At 37.7% G+C, this 18,511-nt stretch overlaps 1 long non-coding RNA gene across 1 annotated transcript; it reads left to right on the forward strand.

Moving 5' to 3' along the window:
- The first annotated feature begins 2,586 nt into the window (after window positions 1-2,586).
- Window positions 2,587-5,505, forward strand: LOC148724735 (uncharacterized). Its single transcript, XR_015990408.1, has 3 exons — window positions 2,587-2,942; window positions 3,363-3,467; window positions 4,572-5,505. It is a non-coding gene; the product is annotated as an uncharacterized LOC148724735 (long non-coding RNA).
- Window positions 5,506-18,511: the final 13,006 nt, after the last annotated feature.

The following is an 18,511-nucleotide window of genomic DNA, read 5'->3' on the forward strand; positions in this document are numbered from 1 at the left end:
AACCATATGGCAAAAAAAAAAATTATCAATCAAATATGATTTACGTAAATATCTTGCGCAAGATTTACCAGAGTCAGTAAAACTAGCCTTTCCGAAACAGCACGCTATAGCGCTAAATTCGTGTTAGGCCTTCAGCTGACGGTGTATGCGTCGTAAGTGTAGGAGCGGTACACAAAACATGCACGTTTTAACTGGCTAATCGGTAGAAAAAGTTCCCTGACGACCTTTTAAATCCAGACAGATCATAGCGATAAAATCCTCACGAAGGACATGAGCCATTACACTGAATAGATGATCTTACAACTCTTGTAGATGTCATCTTACCTCGTTCCTTGTGCGAAATTCAAAATTGGAATCGCTGATTAACTCATATATAGCAATGAAATATCCTGAAGTTGCTCTTATCAACATCTGAAGTAATATTTGATTCAAATTTTTCTCATGTTCCACTCAGTCTCCTTCAGAAGGAAGAATAAGCATAGTCGTACAACGATCACAACTCCACCACTTTCCAACACGACTGATACATTTCCTTAATTCGCGAACCGCTCTCTCCGACTCAAGCGTTGATTCGCTGAAATTTGAAGACCTGTCAAACCACAAATTAGAAAGAACGCTCTGATTGGTGCGACATCGATAAATACTACAATCTGATTGGTTTGTGATACACCAAAAAACTGGGCCAATCACATTGCGTGGAGATACACCAAAAAAAAGATGCGCCAATCAGATTGCTTAGAGATACACCAAATTGCGCTGATCAGGTTACACTACACCACAATACACTAATCTATACGCTAACATATAGTTATTTTTTTTAAAAAAATAACTCAATAAGCGACAATTTCCGATAATCACCCGACTCGGAAACTCGTCACTAGTGCTCCTCGGGCGTTTCTCTGCGCAAGCTGATTCATGGGCAACCTCGTTCCCAGGGTCTCTCATCTTCCTGCGCCTGCACTCGCTCGCTCCGGGGGGCGGGAAGATGGGAGACCGTGGGAACGATGTTGATTCATGGGCTAAACCAATCAGAGATCGCGAAAAACAAAAGCATGACAGACAGCCTATATGATATGGTCGAGTGCGTTGGCTAATATTATTGATCTGCAGCGCGCATTCGAGTAAAACTCAGCGAGAATCATCCTTCACTAATGAAGCAGATCTGATTCTGAGCCTGTTTGAGGTGAGATCTAATATTCTTAATTACAACTGTTTGCGAAGAACACACGGAAGGGGTATATTCTTAATGATATTGTCTCCATCAGATTCCAAAGGAAAACAAATATTTGCACGGAAGTTCATTTACATTGTTGTTTTAATTAAAGAAGATACGGTGCGCAAAATGCCATCTCGCCAAATGTGTACACACAGTCAATGCGCTTTTCTGGGTGCCATTTATGGCTGTATACATTTTTGTTACCATTGCAAACGAATTTTGCGTTATTCTTTCAAAGTCTTATGCTTTACAAGTCATTGTTCAGATGAAGGAAACCGAAAATACCCAATCTGTGTAATAGTAATTTTTTCGCAGGAGCAAAGTCTTACAATTTGCTATAGGATGTTGTTACAAAATGCGTAGACCGACGATTCTTACAAAATGCTACAGCCGTTATTACAAAATGCGTTACTCGCCTTTACTACAATATGATGCTGCAATGTGTATTATACAAATTGCGTAAGTTATTACAAAATGCCGAAGTCGTTAGTAGAAAATGCGCACGTTTCGTCTGCTAGTTTCTTTCTTAGTTGCTACTGAATCCTCGAAATTGGTGTATGGGATGAAGATTATTTATATAGTCCTCTCAAAGTTTTTTCACTGGGTTAAACAAAGGAGATAGCATAGCCTTGTACTAATACGATATCTTGTTAAAGAAACTACACGCGTTTCATCGTTGGTGATATAACTTCTCTCTTCTGTCGGAAAGGTTTCTCCTCTATGAAACAGAAATGAGGAAACAGAACGCGGAAGATGTTATGATATATTTTAGGGATTTGATTTTTGTTATTACTATTGTTATTATTTTACTGATCGGGGTCGTTATTTGTCTTTACTAGGGTTATTTTTCTTCAGTCTTTGTTTTTCAAGAGTTTTTTTCAGTTTCCTGATTTAAGTTTCGTTTGTCATAAGTTCAGAATAACCACCGGAAATGTCACGATTTACATAATTTTATTTTTATATTTTTCCTCTCGTCTCTGAAATATGAAATATTTCAGATCGAAACTTTGTGAAAAAAAATTATGACAGGATTCCGAATTTCAAACAATCTCATAGTCGAGAAGGGTTCGATTTTTTCATCCTAGTATATTGATAACTATTAATCTGTCTTTCCAGATCAAGTTCTTTATGTAAGTTTCGTTTGTCGTAAGTTCAGAACCAACACCAAAAGGACACGCTTTACATGTTTTTGTAAGGTAAGAAGATAAATAAACTTGAGTAATGTTCTTCTTTCGTCTCTGAAAACTGAAAATCAAATATTTCAAAACAAAACTCCGTGAAAAAAATTATGACAGAGGATTACAAATTTCAAACAATCTCAAAAGTCGACAAAGATTTGAAGTCATCCTAGTACATTGGTAATTATTAACCCTTTCAGTCCCAATATTTCAGTCATAATTAATTCTCCTTACTGTCTGCCATATAATTGTTATGAAGTCAGTTAGGAGAATTTGGTACTAGGTCAACTGATACTCCCCTATTTGATACTTTTCTTTATTCGCCTAACTTATCTGCTTGATTTTGTGTTGATATTGTTGGGAGAAATTCTGTCCTGATCACTCTTGGGAGTTTAATGGTTAATATGTGTTTTAAGATCAAGTTCAAACATTGTTATGACACTGGTTATTTTCATAAATCTTTGTTTTGCAGGCACGGTTTCTTGAATTTGATTTCAGTCATCAAACGGTCAGGTTACTAAACTCGGAAACTTCTACGTTTTCATTTGGTAAGCAGCTTAAAAAAATAATTCAATGGCGGTCTTTTTTTTTTCTGAATTCTCACAGAAACTTGCTTATATTTGGTGATAAAGATTCAAACATGAAAGCAATCTTTGAAACGAAGTTCTCAGTGGGTTTAACCGTTACCGGTAAAACGACTAAAGAATTAGCCGTTAATTAGCCATAAAAATGTTTCGTTTATCACAACAGAAAGAAATTAACCGTTAGCCGCAATATGCCCGAAATTCCAACCGCTGGCCATAAAAACCATCACCTCACTGAGACCCTCTTAAACCTGCTGACGATTTGTTGTTTCAGTGGTCTAAATAATTAAACTGAGATTCTCTGTAATTTTTTTATCGATCAAGTTATCATTTTGCTCTATATCCGCGTGACTCTTGCTATTTGCATTCATCTTTCTTTTACAGGTTAACGTTTTATTTCAGTTTCTTGCTTTTGGTTTCTGGAGTCACACGAATAACGCATCAAACTCGGCACGTGTCACGTGCCGAGTTCAACGGTTCGTTTGTAAGGTAAGCAGCTAATAAACACTGAAATGGAAAAAAAATTATTTACCTTTTCTAAACAATCTGAAATAAATTATATGGAAACTTGATTTAATCAGTGATAGGAATACAAGAGATCCAAACAATCTCAGAAATTGAGGAAAATTTTCCTTTCTAAAGTTTGACGCGAACATAGATTTGTAAACAAAATAAACTGGTTTTTGCCACCCTTAAACCTTCACCTCCAAGATCGGATTAGTAATTCTCCTTTCTTGATCGTCTACATTTTCTTTAAAAAAAAGTGAAGAGAATTTGATGTTGGTTCAAGATGGCATCTTTACCATTGATCAGTTTGTGTATTCTCATCGCCTGTTTGCATGATAATGTTTTGAAACATTGAAAAGGAGAAGCTATTTGTAAATCAACTCTGACATTTGGGGGTTAAACATGACACAAGGCAAATCAAATTTTTAAGAGCAAAATATCATGATGTAAACAACATACGTTCCAATACTTTTCTGTGCATTTTTTTTTATGAAGAGTGAAGCAGTGATATTTAAACAATTCTTTATTTATCGATCAATCAAATCCTTACTTTGTATTAAAACTATTTGATATATAGCTAACACGTAGGCAATATGAAGCGAAATGTTAGTTCTGATGGGTTAGCTGAACGGGCAAGATGGAACCATTTTTCCCGCTCGGGTCACCCTCTTTGTTCCTGAGTGAGCAAGAAAAAACTTGTGAGGAGGAACCTTACAGAGTTTATCATTTTTTGACAATGTCGGCGATGGAGTCGCAAAAGCGGTAGAAGACAATTAGAACAAAGAAAAAAAAAACGACACTCGTAGGTTTAATGTGCTAGTGCACGGTTGGCTTTCTATAATAAACAAATCATTCTTTATTTGAAAGTGAAACATTTTTGTTGTATAACAAATTATTTATTGGGCCAAGAAGGGCTGGATGTTAACCTCTTTGGCGCTCTTTATAGACCACCTCTTAGTCTCGATGATTACAAACGCTTAGAAAAAGAACTCGCCGATGGAATATCCAACCTTCCGTTCTTCACCTCCCACTTGGACAAGAACGCATGTTTACATTCGAGACTGACGGGATAAGTTTTTCTTTCAGTTTTCAACTTCTGATTTCACTAATCAAACGACCAGGATACAAAACGCGCACGTGTTTGTTTTAAAAGGTGAGCTGTCTTTCTTTTATAGTTCTATGGCTTCCGCTCATTATTTTCACTTTTCCCGAATGAATTAACCTTCTCGTTGTCTCAGAAAATGTATGGAGGAAATGACAGCTCTCGACGTAACTAAAGTAATACGGAAAAATGATGACTCTGTTGCGTAGGTTTCACTGTCTGCCCAAAATAAGCCCATGTGGTGGTTGAAAAAATCGTGTGAAAGAAATCTAACGGTCAACTCAATGAATCGAAAAGCAAAGTTCTAGATCCGAGATACTTTTGATACATTTTAACGGATTTGCGTGCAGATGAAACATCAGTAAAAGGAATCAGGGGAGGTTGTGTTGTCTTTCTAACCAATATGAACCAATTTGAAATTGTTTATTTATCGTTTTGCCATCTAAACGACCTGTCATTATTTTTCGCAAGGGGGAGGGGGGACATGGGGGGTGGAGGATTTTGGATGGTCACATGATCTTTAGGGGGGGAAACGGTGGGGAATCAGCCATCGCCAACTGAGTACAAAGGGGGGGGGGACTATAAAAAATCCGGAAAATCCGAAAAATCCGGCTTTGTTTCGCAGGAAATGTTTTTTTTTTTTTTTTCAGTTTCTTGATTTTAGTTTCGTTTGTCATAAGTTCAAAATAAACACCGAAAAAGTCGCGATTTATATATTTTTGTTTTTATATTTTTCTTCTCTCGTCTCTGAAAACTGAAATATTCCGGATCGAGAAATGAAAAATTTATGACAGAATATTCCAAATTTCAAACAATCTCGTAGTCGAGAAAGATTCGAGTTTTTCATCCTAGCATATTGGTAATTATTAATTTCTGTTTTATGATCAGGTTTCATTATTTTAATTTCATTTGTCATAAGTTCAGAGTTAACACCGAAAAGACACGATTTATATGTGTTTGTTAGGTAAGAGGATAAATAAACTGGAGTAATGTTCTTCTCTCGTTTCTGAAAACTGAAATATTTCGGATCGATACTCCATGAAAAATTTATGACGGAAGATTCCGAATTTCAAACAATCTCATAAGTCAAGAAAGATTTGATTTTTTCATCCTAGTATATTGAAAGAGCAGTGACCGGCAATAGAGCATTTTGATTGGTTGATTTTAGTTATTGGCCCTCTGACTGCCCTAGTCGTGTAATAATTTTCGTTATTCTCGTAATCTGTGTGCTTGATTTTGTGTTAATATATAATTTCTTTTTTTTGATTGTGACAAAAACTTGGTTATATTCGGTGGTAGAGGATTTAAACGTGAAAGCAATCTTTGAAACGAGGTTTACGATGGGTTTAACCGTTAGCCGTAAAACGACAAAAAAGATTAACCGTTGAGCTTAAAAAAAACTAGCCATAAAAATTATTTTGTTCATCGCAACCGAAAGTAATTAACCGTCAGCCGTAATATGCCAGAAATCCAACCGCTGGCCATAAACACCATCACCCCACTGAGACCCTCTTAAACCTGCTGACGATTTGTTGCTTCAGTTGTCTAAATAATCAAACTGAGATTCTCTGTAATTTTTTTTTAGTCGATGAAGTTAAAATTTTGTTCTTCACCCGCGTGACTCTTGTTATTTGCCTTCATCTTTTCTTTACAGATTTTTATTTCAATTTCTTGCTTTTGATTTCTGAAGTCACGCGAACTGAACGCGTCAAACTTGAACGGTTCGTTTATATGGAAAGCAGCTGAAAAAAAAAAAAATAATAAAATTCAAAAAAGATTATTTTCTATTTTTAAACAATCAAAAATAATTTCTACGGAAACTTGTTTTAATCAGTGATAGACTAGGAATACAAGAGATCCAAACAATCTCAGATATTGAGGAAGACTTTCTGTTGCAAAGTTTGACATAGATGTTAAACTTTAAACTCTTGAACCCTTAAACCTTCATCTCCAAGATCTGACTTGCAATTTTTCCACCTTGGTACCAAAAAATTTCTTCAGCGTAGAGAATTTGATGTTGGGTCAAGATGGCATCCTTAACCTGATCAGTTTGTGTATTCTCAGTACCTGTTCGCATAATAATGTTTTGATGCTGAAAACGGGAAGCCATTTGTGAATCAACTCTGTCAGGTGGAGGGTTAAATAAAAGACAAGGCAAGTCAAATTTGAAGAGCACAATATCGATTATAATCGTTACAAACGCTAAGAAAAGGAACTCGGCGAATATCCAGCCTTCTTCACCTCACGCTTAGACGAGAATGCTTCTTTATTTGTATTTAAGATTGACAGGATAAGTTTTTCTTTCAGTTTCCAACTTCTGGTTTCACTAATCAAACGACCAGGAAACTGAACGCGGCACGTTTTTGTTTTAAAAGGTGAGATGTCGTTCTCTTACGGATCTGGGGCTTTCGCCCGTTATTTTCACTTTTCCTGAACGAATTTACATATTTATTCTGTCGGACAAATATTAGAAGAATTCAAAAGCTCTTGGCGCAACTAAAATAATTTGGAAAAATAAATTGCTCCGCTACGTCGCATATAGAACTAGACGTATAGTTGCGTGAACTCGGGCTTTCAACATCGCACATCTGGAGTTATCTTTAGGGGACTGCCATATTCCCATTGTTACTGTCATCACGTAATTTCGTCATTTCCGGTCTTGAATAAGTCTATTTCACAGCCATGACACTGAAAAAAGGGTGCTATTTTGAACTTGATTAATTTTAACTCCTTTCAACTCAAATATATCATTGTTATGTATACTCTGAAAATATTGTACTAAGCTCTTCTGTGATGATACTTCAAGCAGCACACATGTACCTTGAGGAGGACCTCTACCTTAAATATCCCTTGCATGAGAATCGAATATTTTCAAGCCCACATTATTTTTACAATAGAGAGCACCTGCAGTACATCCTATTGTCATGACAAAATTGTTGAAATTTTCGGATATAAGTGATTGAAAGGCTCTATCTAAGGAGATACAGTACTGATATCCTTCTATTGTAACTTATTGACGAATAGTACCAGTGCAGCATTCACTGTATTGAAGTTCGTAGTCAGTCTCGAAGACATTTAAGAGTGTGGGTAATTTTGTCTGCGTTAAAAATCATTGTCTGGGGGGGGGGGGGGCGACTATAGAAAATTGACTGAAAATTAACTGCCTATGAGAGAAGAGTCATAAAAATTATTCAACGCATTAGTGGAGAATCAACTGAAGTTTATGGAAAAACCATGAAAATCCTCCAAACCCCCTCTCCCCCCCTGGCGAAAAATAACGACTATAACTCATGAAATTTGCTATCCGAATCTATCTTGAAGCTCATTACTTTGTTTTCCTAGTGTTACGGATAGAGTAATGTTCAATTGAGTGTCGAATGTAATTCTAGCTGGCTCTGTTTCTTCCTTACCTCGCTTTGTGATTGGTCATGAAAACACACGCCAATCTCTCAACCAATCAGATGCTTATAACTAAGGTGGCTAGTACCAGTTCCATCTTTTTGGTGGTTTGTAAATATAAAAGAATACAACAAAAAGACTGAACACTTTTACGAGGTTGAATTATACAATCACTGATTTTCCAAAATGTCATTTCGTCACCATTGGTTTCCATGGCAACAATTCCAAAGGAGTATTCAGACTCATTTTTTAGCTTGTTGCTCAAATAATCGTGATAATGCACAAAGATTTAAGAAAGATTCTACGGGGCGGAGTTTCATAAAATGTAGAAAAAGCCAATTTTCTCACGGTGCAAACTTTCCTTCCGTAGAATTTACCAGGATTTTTTCTGATGATTCTATTCATTGATAATGTTATATTGGAACAATAAAAGGAAGGGCTCACCGGACTTAAGTTTCATGTAATTGCCCTCGTAAATTTAGCAGTTCACACGCGAGTTCTTGTGCATTTAAAAATCCGGATTCTATAACATCGACAGTTGCTCAAGATTTGTTAGGGCTACCGCGCAATATTGAGTGTGCTCGCGCGAGCACCTAGCATCTGATGTTTATAGACGTTTACTGGTCAGAAAATCATTTAATGTGCGTCAAGACAGCCTCTTGAGCTCACCTTGAAGTACTTACTCATAACTTCTGGCAAAATTATATCATTTTCCTAGGAGGTTTATAGTCTTTCCTTTCTTCAGGCAGATATTCTTTCACTTGGGTTCTCACTTTTTTCGATATCGTGAGATTTGTTCAAATTGGATTTTTCGTTTAGATGCGTAGCAGCCTTTGTGTTGCCGAGAATAGTCTTCTTTATCTTCGTTTCTGTCTCCTGCATACGCAGTGGCCGTTGAATACATCAAATACACGCTGGCAGGCAAACTTCTAACAAAATAAGACAAAAGTAGCCTAGACCGAAAAAAGATTTGCGCCACCATATTTGTTCTGAATTTTCACTTCTTTTGCATGCACTGACGATGTATTAGATTTCACTAAGGGCGTTTCACAATAGGGCGTTTTCAAAAATGCCAGTGAAGGAAGGTTGATATTTTCATCCAAACTCAGTGTTTTCGTCTTGCTGTCGATTATCCACAGCGATGCATTTGTGATTATCCTCAGCAATAAAACACCAGAAAACACAGAGAGGAGCGACAGTAAATGGGACGCATTTTTCCGTAGACGTTTTTAAGAGCCTCCTTTTTCACTTGTCCTTGCAGAAAACGGAGCGTCTAAAAGTCGGTGCTTTTTCAAAGTGATACTCTTTGAAAACTGGTTTGGAAAGTCTTTGTGTTCATCGGCCATTCTCAGGCGTCCTACTGTAGGTTATGGGTAACAAAAAACTATGCAATTTTCGAACTACAACCCCTTATAAGTGTGGATGTGCAACTTTTCATTAGCTGGTTTTAGCGTAAGTGTTTCTTTTATGTACGCTTAACGCAGTAATAAAAGAACTCATTTGGCGTCGATCAATTTGAAACTTCCGCATCCACCCTGGGGTAAACCCCCCGATATTGGAGCTTTTAAAGATTGATTCGTTCAAATTCTCGTTCCCCCCCCTCCCCACGGGCCAAAATTGTGTTCAAATGCCCCACTTAAGCATAACTTTCTGTTCAAGGATTCTTTGAGTGATCAACGTATGTTATAGAATTAACAAAGTCAGGAATTAGTTTTTGGTGCTACTGTTGCGTTTTTTCGCTTAAAGGCATCATCCTAAGATGTGAAAAGTTTCTTCCTAGCCATTCGCTCACGAAAGCAGTCTTTTTAACTCGAAACTTCCACTTCAAAAATTTTGAAAACACGGATTCCGCTCGACACATCGGTTCAAATTCCCCATCCTACCCAAGCGAGGTTCAAATTCCCTTCTTTCTAGATGCAGACGACAGTTAAATGCCCATGGGTTGCTCGAGGGAGCCGATGATGGTTGTTGAGGTTTCGAACTGATCGGTCCATTCACTGGCTAGAGCAGATCAAGTTTACTCATCCCGAACAACAGCAGTAGCTGACTGTGCAGACCAAAGATGCGTTGATAACCCAACCGTTATGAAAGAGATTTTACATTCGTACATTTTATGAAAATCAGGAATGGGGAAAAGGAAATCTGCAACGAGAATCTGAGGTTGGAAAGTATAGCGGTAATCCGTATAACACTTCAAAATTGCAAATGACAAGAAAAAGTGTGTGAGCACCAGACTCCCCGATTCCCTGTCTCTCGCTACCCGTTCCTCGTTCCTCGTTCCTCTTTTTTTGTTCTTCGTTTGTCTTTCCCCGTTCCTCGTTGCTTGTTCCTCGATCCTTGTTCCTCGTTTCTTGTTCCCCATTTGTCGTTACCCGTTCGTCGTTTTTCGTTCATCGTTCCTCGTTCCTTGTTCCTCGTTCCCCGTTCTTTGATCCTCATTCCCGCTCCCCATTCCTCGTTCTTCATTCTCCATTCCCCGTTCCTGGTTTTTGTAACATCCAACAAAAGCGAGACTTTTAAACGTTTGTCAAAGCTGCCATTGACCCTTCAAGTGAATTCAGCGAGAATCACCCTTCACCAATGCAAGAAATCAGATTCTGAGCCTTTTTTGAGAAGAGATCTAATATTCTTCATTACGATTGTTTGCGAAAAACTCGCGGCAGTGTTATATTCTTAATGACATTGACTCCATTAGATTCCAATGGAAAACAAGCATTTTCATGGAAGTTCATTTACATTTATGTTTTGTGGAAGATACGGCGCGCAAAAATGTGATTATTTAAAATGCGTACACAGCCAGTACGCTTTTCTAAGTGCCATTTACTGCTGTATACATTTTTGTTACCATTATTGCAAACGTGTTTTGCCTTATTCCTTCAATGCTTTATGCTTGACAAGTCACTATTCAGAGGAGGGAAACCGAAAATACCCAGTCTGTGTAATAATATTTTTTTTTGCAATAGCAACATATTACAATTTGCTATAGGATGTTGTTACAAATTGCGTAAACTGAAGATTATTACAAAATGCTACAGCCATCATTACAAAATGCGTTACTCGCCTCAAATACAATATGATATTGCAGTGCGTATTCCAAAATGAGTAAATTATTACAATATGCCGAAATCATTATTACAAAATGTGTACGTTTCCTCTGCCAGTTTCTCCCTAAATAACTTTCTTAGTTGCTAGTACTCTAGTGAATCTTTGAAATTGGTGTTAGGGGTGAAGATTATTTTAGTTTACAGTCATCTCACAGTTTTTTCACCGGGTTAAACACAGGAGAGAGCAAAGCCTTGTACAAATATGATATCTTGTAAAAAAAAAAAACTACGCGCGTTTCATCGTTGGTGATATGACTTCTCTCTTCTGTCGGAGGTTTCTCTTTTAAGAAACAGAAATGAGGAAATAGAACGGAGAAGATGTTATGATATATTTTAGAGATTTGATTATTGTTATTATTGTTAGTACCATTATTATTATTTTACTGATCAGGGTCATTATTTGTCTTCACTCGGGTTATTTTTCTCCTGTCTTTGTTTTGCAGGAATTTTTTTCGGTTTCTTGATTTTAGTTTCGAACACGGTCATAAGAATAAACAACAGAAATATCACGATTTATAATTTTTTTTATTTTTATTTCGATCGAAACCGCTTTGTGGAAAAAAAATTATGACAGAGTATTCCGAATTTCAAAAAATCTCATAGTCGAGAAAGATTCGATTTTTTTCATCCTAGTATACTGATAATTATCAAAACCTGGATCATTGACTAATACAATTCAAGACTTTTTACTGGCTTAGCCATTATGGTATATGAGCCAATATACCAAAATGTAATATCTGTTCATTGTAACATCCGGCTTCTTCTTACAAAATAATGTCGAGAAGATTTGTCTAATATCCTGGGGGCGTTTTTTTTTTAATAAAACAACTATTCCACCCGCGCTTGTTGGATATGAGATGATTATAGCCAGCTCGGCGCTACGCGCCTCGTTGGCTATCCATCATCTCATATCCAACGCACACTCGTGGAATAATTTTTAACTATTATCCTGTCATTTAAGACCAAGTTTCTTAGTTTCCTTTGTCAAACAACACCGAGAAAGACACTATTTATATATCTTTGCAAGGTAAGAGGATAAATAAACTGAGCAATGTTTTTCTCTCGTCTCTGAAAACTGAAATATTTCAGATCGAAACTCCATGAAAAACATCATGGCAGGATTCCGAATTTGAAACAGTCTCATAAGTCGAGAAAGATTCGATATTTTCATCCTAGTATATTTAGTTCTTATTAACCGAGCGGGAGTTCTGTATAGGAGAATCTTGACTGAGGTCGCCAGTACAGACCGAACGCAGTAAGGTCTGTACCAACGACCGAGGTCAAGATTCTCCCATACAGACCGACCTACCTCGGTTAATAAGATAGTTATTATATAGCTGTCTTATATGCCAAGGTTTTATATTCTTTGTATCTTTTTTTTCTAGACCGGTCTAGATGCCAGTCTAGATGGGAAAATCTAGACCGCTTTCAACATTGATTTCAGCCAATCAAATTGGTGAATTCAGTAATTCCCAGTCCTTGTGAGACACAGCCATATAATAATTAACAATTATTCCACGAGCGCGCGTTGGATATGAGATGATTACAGCCAACGAGGCGCGTAGCGCCGAGTTGGCTATCTATCATCTCATATCCAACGCGCGCTCGTGGAATAATTGTTCATTATTAATACGCGTTTTCTACGGTGGCCTATAGAGGACATGCCACATCTTTTCTTGTCGCGCGATAAATGGAAATTATCGCAGTACTTTATATTACTTGTAAAACTTCTTTATTCTCCGACGCGTTTCGTGAAGTTGTAAAAAATTTGAAACGTGTAAGGCAAGGTGAGAAAATAATTTTGGGTAAACGGTTTTAGCTCAAACTAATATTTGCAGAAAGGCTACTCACTAATCTATATTAAAAAAAAATAGACCCTGACGCATAAGCACTCGTTACAGCTGGCGCAAGCCTATTTCAATTCCATGAAAACAGAAGAAAAACGTGGATCTCTGAGTAACCCAGATCAAGAGAAAAGTAGTGATGAACGATATCGATCCTCTAGAGAGTATTAGGCAAGCCATTGCCAACGTAAGGCGGTAATACAGCGCTGGATAAATGTATTATTCCAAAAAGTAAAAATCCTTTTAAAGAGTACTTTAACAACGCCATCTTACTGTGCCGACTGCGTGACTGATATCACGCACACGCTGAGTGTGAAATATCGCGCGATATTTTAATTTTATCGCACGACAAAAAAATTGTGGTATGTCCTCTATGGGCCACCGTAGTTTTAAGATCAGGTTCAAACATTGTTATGACACGGGCTATTTTCATAAATCTTTGTTTTGCAGACACGATTTCTTGATTTTGGTTTCATTCAATAAACGATCAGGATACTAAACTTGGAAACTTTTGCATTAGCCGCTAAGCATAGAGAAAATTAGCCATAAACATGTGTTTGTTTATCGCAACTGAAAATTATTATCCTTTAGCCGTAATATGCCCGAATTTCTAACCGCTGGCCATAAAAACCATCATCCCACTGAGACTCTCTTAAATCTGCTGACGAGTTGTTCTTTCAGTGGTCTAAATAATTAAAATGAGATTGTCTGTCATTTTTTTTCTATCGACGGATCAAGTTAAGGTGGCTGAACACAGTTTTTGATACCTGTGTTTCTTTCACCATTTTCTCTAAAACCCTTGATCTCTCGGTCACCAAAACTGGCAGCAAGCAAGTTAACAACACAAACTTTGTTTTTATGCCTCTTGCTTGCTTGCCTATAACCAAGTGTTTTTACACTGTGCATATCTAGGGGTGAGCTCGGTTTGCTGGGAGAATTAAACGGACAACCTTTACTTTGCCGTAATTTGGCCACTCAGTTGAGTGGCCGTTTATTTTTAACATCAAATCAAGTTACAGTAAAACCGGAAATAGAAGCCTGATCCCAGAAAAGGTGAGGGCAAACACCCATCGAATGAGAACTCGACGTACCTAAGGGAATGTTCAAAAACAATGGGCGGGTTAATAGGGTGGGAAAATGTTTGCTTGCACCGAAGCTTAACTAAAAGAGGCCCGACATCACATGTTCGAATGTTTAAGCATCTACCATTATAAGTCATCCGGGATAATGTTAAACGCGGCGCAGGGTGCATAAATTAGTTTATGCCAAACTTTGTTTTTTTGATAGTTACGCTGCCGTATGTGCCATTTTTAGCAGAATTTCTTACTTACTTTAGAAGGAAACTCTACACACGCTGGTTCTGCAGACTTGTACTGTATACTTTCGGTTAACTTGACTTTATTCTTCACAATCCAACATTACACGTTCTGTTCTACGACCTATCTCAATCCCATCTTTTTTGAGTTAGAAAAATGCTATGTTTTATAAGCTACTGATATACACACCCAGATACGCTAAGTGCGGAGTGGTATGATAATTTAAGCTAACTTGACAAAGCTCCAGTTTTGTTTTACACATTCTTCAATGATTCGTGGCCACTAATTTCCTGTTACATCGGCTTGCTTGACAATCATAATGTTAATCTATGCATGCGGTTTTACTAGCAACTATTTGATTGAATACATCTTTGTTTTTGAAGGCTCGATTACACGACGCCGGTCAATACTTCCTTTGACATTCCACAAATCAATGTTGGCGACAAGAAATAATAACTTACTTAATCAACTACTAAATATACTGAAACAGGAAAAATTTATCATGAGCACGTGCAAACTTTTCGCGACACCATTGTCATGGCAACATGAATAAATATAAACAAGCTTTTAAAATCGGCCATGTTCATTTGTAGAAAATCTAGTCATTAGCTTTTCTTTATAATTTGCATGCAACGAGCTTGTAACGATACTCACAAGTTAACACCATTTTGCTAACAATTTAATAGAGATCTTTAGTTATCCCTTGTTGAAGGTTTACTCGATTATCTGGAATTTCCTTTGTTAAAAATCAATTTTTTCAATACTCCAGTTTCTTATTTCCTAAAGTATTTTCGTACCAAATTTCGTGAAATTCTAATGAGTGGTTCTCAAGAAATAGGCATATTTCCGAGAAAGCAGTTGTTCATTCAATCGCAATTTTTTGACTTACCACGCATGCGCTGCATTTAACCGGGTTCTCTCGGTAACGACGAAAAAGCTGAGAATTGCTGGGTTCTTTGCACTGTTAACTTTTCTAACATGTCTTTGTAATAAAAGATTAAAGCTCTCAATACACTGCGCCAACTATAGAGAAAAATAGCACAGATAGTGCGGATACGTGTTGAGTAAATAAGACGACCGCTCTATTGACGGCATGTTAGTTTTTTGCAATCCTTGCGCGCGCGCTGAATTGCATCAGCAAAAGCGCGCGCGAAAACTGTGTTCAGCCACCTTAACATTTTGTTCTTCACCCTTGTGACTCTTGCTATTTGCCGTCATCGTTTTTTTACAGGCTTTGATTTCAATTTCTTGCTTTTGATTTCTGAAGTCACACGAACAACGCATCAAACTCAGCACGTGCCACGTGCTGAGTTCAACGGTGTGTGTTTTTAAGATTTAAAATAGCTAAATTTATATATATATAAAAAAAACAAACAGACCAATAACTAAACTGTATAAAACAAAAAACTATTTTCTTTTTCTATACAATCAAAAATAATGTGTATGGAAACTTTTTTAAAATGAGTGAAAGTTCGATAGGAATGCAAGATATCTAAACAACCCAGAAATTGAGGAAGATTTTCGGTTGTAAAGCCTGACGCGAACATAGAGTTGTAGGCAAAATAAAATAGTTTTTGCAGCCCTTAAACCTTCACTTCCAAAATCTGACTAGCAATCCTCTCTTCTCGATCATATACATTTCCTTTAAAAAAGTGTAGAGAATTTGATGTCGGATCAAGATGGCATTCTTACCGCTGATCGGTTGCGTATTTTGTTGGCATGATAATGTTTTGATATTGAAAAGGATAAGCTATTTGTAAATCAACTCAAACAGTTGGAGGGTCGAATGAGACACAAGGTAAATCAAATTTTAAGAGTACAATGTTATTATGTATCCAGCACGTGTTCCAATATTTTTTTGGGATTTTACAAGAATAGAGTGAAGCAGTGATATCTAAACAATTCTTTATTTACCGATCAATCATATCCTTATTTTGTGATAACACTAGTTGATATATAGCTAACACGTGGGTAATATGAAGCGAAATGTTAGCTCTGATGGCTGACTGAACGGGCGAGATGGAACCATTTTTCCCGCTCGCAATTAACTTGCTTGTTCTTGAGCAAGTATAATTTGCATTGAGCAGCCTTACTAAGTCCATAATCTTTATCGGCAAAGGAATCGCAAAAGCGGTAGAAGACAGTCATAGTAAAAAGAGAAATAAATAAACGGCCCTCGTAGGTTTATCATGTGCTACAAACACAGTTGGCTTTCTTTCCCAGTTCTTGAAATAAACAAATCATTCCTAGATCTTATTAAAGTGAAATGTTTTGGTTATGCAACGAATCTTTATCAGCCAAGCCTGTTGGGTCAAGAAGCCGCTGGATAATAGCTTCTTTGGCGTTCTTAATGAACCGATGACCAACCATAGGGGAAAAAGAACTCGGCGAATATCTAGCCTTCTTCCCCTCACCCTTGGACAAGAACACATATTTATTTGCATTCAGTATTGACAGGATACGTTTTTCTTTCAGTTTCCAACTTCTGGTTTCACTAATTAAACGACCAGGAAACTGAACCGATGACCAACTGACCAGGAAACTGAACCGATGACCAACTTTCAGTTTCCAACTTCTGGTTTCACTAATTAAACGACCAGGAAAATGAACCGATGACCAACCATAGGGGAAAAAGAACTCGGCGAATATCTAGCCTTCTTCCCCTCACCCTTGGACAAGAACACATATTTATTTGCATTCAGTATTGACAGGATACGTTTTTCTTTCAGTTTCCAACTTCTGGTTTCACTAATTAAACGATCAGGAAACTGAACGAGACACGAGTTTGTTTATAAAGGTGAGCCGTCTTTCTCTTAAGGTCGGCACATACGAGGGGACTAGTCCCTGCGACTAGTCCCAGCGACCAGTTTCATGCGACTAGTCCCTTCGTGTGAACTACACATTTCTGTGGTCGCAGGGACCAAAATTTGGTCCCTGGTTTGAATTCGTGCGACCAGTCGCAGGGACTTGTCGCATGAAAGAAATGTTTTTCCCTTCGTGTGAACTGTTTGTGCGACCAGTCCCTGCGACTAAACGGTAAATAAGCCAATCACGGGTCAGTAGGATGCGTGACTTCCGGTATTTGTAAACATTGCAGTTTCTATGAATTTTCCCTGACTTCTAGATTTCTACAACTGAAGAATAAAAAACTATTTCTACTTTTGTAAACATATACAGATGTCGGAGCCGTTTTGATGGAATTTTTACCCTATTTGACTCTGTGTCTGTTAAAAATAATAATAATAACAAAAAAACGGAACACGTAAAAGCATGAATAATCCGACTGAATAAGTGTAGTTCGTTTGTGTTGCTGTTTAATAGTGCTACAATGAAAAGTTACCAAATTTTAATTGTTTTCGCGTAACGCTCCAGACTAAGAAACATCTTTTGCCTCTTAATTTTCCTATGTTCTTGTGCAATTGAGTGCCCTCGTGTGGACGCCTTAAGGGACTAGTCCCTGCTACCGGTCCCCTCGTGTAAACCCTTCAAAGACTTGTTTCCGGGACTAGTCGCACGGACTAGTCGCACGGACTAGTCGCACGGACTAGTCGCACGGACTAGTCGCACGGACTAGTCGCAGGGACTAGTCGCACGGACTAGTCGCACGGACTAGTCGCACGGACTAGTCGCACGGACTAGTCGCACGGACTAGTCGCACGGACTAGTCGCACGGACTAGTCGCACGGACTAGTCGCACGGACTAGTCCCCTCGTGTGTGCCGACCTTTATAGTTCTATGGCTTCCGCCCATTACTTTCACTTTTCTTGAAAGAATTCACGTTTTTATTCTGTCAGAAAATAAAAGAAAAATTTAACAGGTTTCGCTGTCTGCCCAAAATAAGCGCATGTCGTGATCGAAAAATAATACAAAAATTTTCAGTGACGTATATCAAATACTCAACTCAATGAATCCAAAAGCGAAGTTTTAAATCCGAGATGCATTTGACACAGTTTATCTGAATTGCGCGCAAATGAAACATGAGCAAAAGGCATGGGGGGGAGCTGGGGGGGGGAGGCAATCAGTGTTAATATGAACCAATTTGAAATTGTTTGTTTATCGTTTTGCCATCAAAAGGAAGATGGAGGATTTTGGAGATCATATCATTTTTCGGGGGGGGGGGACGGTGGATGATCAGAAAATTAATTGTCTATGAGAGGGGGGATTAAGAACGGTTCTGAGGAAGAACAGCACGTACCGGAAAAAATTGATCTAAGCACCCCTCCCCCCATAGGTTGGGTCTAAAAGTTACATGTTTTCGTAA

Source organism: Stylophora pistillata, chromosome 8 (assembly GCF_964205215.1).
Source record: "Stylophora pistillata chromosome 8, jaStyPist1.2, whole genome shotgun sequence".
Taxonomy (NCBI): domain Eukaryota; kingdom Metazoa; phylum Cnidaria; class Anthozoa; order Scleractinia; family Pocilloporidae; genus Stylophora; species Stylophora pistillata.